Raw genomic sequence first — 1,292 nt, 5'->3', positions numbered from 1 at the left:
CAGAGTCTCACTCTGTCGCTGAGTACAGTGGCGCGATCTCGGCTCACTACAACCTCCACCTCCCGGGTTCACGCCATTCTCCTCCCTCAGTCTCCCAAGTAGCTGGGACCACAGGCGCCCACAACCACGCCCGGCTAATTTTTTGTATTTTTAGTAGAGACGGGGTTTCACTGTGTTAGCCAGGATGGTCTCGATCTCCTGACCTCATGATCTGCCCGCCTTGGCCTCCTAAAGTGCTGGGATTACAGGCGTGAACCACTGCGCCGGGCCTATTTTTTTTTTTTTTTTTTTGACAGTGGATAAATTTTTATTGAGCCACTTAGTTTACAACATGAGGTAAAAGGAAAAAGTTCTCCTTGACCAGTATTTTACACAGCTGTAGGAAAGTATTTTAGACTTCAGGGATTCCTAAGGGATTCCATCTCTCAAAAGCTGGGATCAAGTAAACAAATTTTATTAACTCCTTGAATTTTCCAGTTGACTCTTCCTTTACAATAGTAACAAGTTCTATTATGTAAGTTTCTTCAAGGCCAAGTTTTATCATAGTTGCTAATATCCTTAGAGCTGAACTATTTCAATCAATGTCCACTAATTCCACTTCAAAAATGAGTTTTGCATTTAGTGGAATTTTGGCATCAGACTGTCCTTTCTTTCCATAAGCCCATTCTAGTTCAATCTCCAGTTGAGCCTTTTCTCCTTTACTCATAGTCAAGAGGGCTTCATCCCATCCTCTGACAACTTTGCCTACTCCGACCTTAAAACTTAAAGGCTTGGCATTTTTCTTCTTCTTCGCACTTGTTTCAATATTAGTATCAAAAACAGTCCCATCTTGTAGTGTTCCTGTATACCAGCAGTGAACAACATCTCCCCTTTTGGGAAAGTTGGTTTTATCTCCCTTTTTCAGAACAGATTTAGTATATTTTGGTGGACCCTTATCCAGGGTCTCTTCAGACTTGGTTTCTTTGGGGTTTTCTTCATTAAGCTTCACATTTTTTACTTGCTCACTTTACTTATACTTTCAGTACCCTTAAAACGCTTAGTTTCAAAAAGATGGTTATAGGCTGTAACGAAGTGGTCCTTGTTAGCTGTCTTGGCCACATGTTTAATGTTTCCTAACAATTTATGTTCTGCAAGAAACGAATCTGAACTGTGTTCCTGCAGAAACTTGATAATGTCCTTCTTGGGCAGCTGCTCACTGTGCGCCACGCCCGGCTAATTTTTGTATTTTTAGTAGAGACAGGGTTTCACCATGTTGGCCAGGCTGGTCTCAAACTCCTGACCTCAGGTTGTCC

At 41.9% G+C, this 1,292-nt stretch overlaps 1 pseudogene across 1 annotated transcript; it reads right to left on the bottom strand.

The window, feature by feature from the left end:
- Window positions 1-291: 291 nt before the first annotated feature.
- LOC105518968 lies at window positions 292-1,212 on the bottom strand (annotated as a pseudogene). Its single transcript, XR_001002906.1, has one exon. The product of XR_001002906.1 is annotated as a peptidyl-prolyl cis-trans isomerase FKBP3 pseudogene (transcript).
- Between the last annotated feature and the right edge of the window lie 80 nt (window positions 1,213-1,292).

Source organism: Colobus angolensis, unplaced genomic scaffold (genome assembly GCF_000951035.1).
Source record: "Colobus angolensis palliatus isolate OR3802 unplaced genomic scaffold, Cang.pa_1.0 Scaffold3334, whole genome shotgun sequence".
Taxonomy (NCBI): Eukaryota; Metazoa; Chordata; class Mammalia; order Primates; family Cercopithecidae; genus Colobus; species Colobus angolensis.
This window is presented reverse-complemented; position numbering and strand designations above follow the sequence as displayed.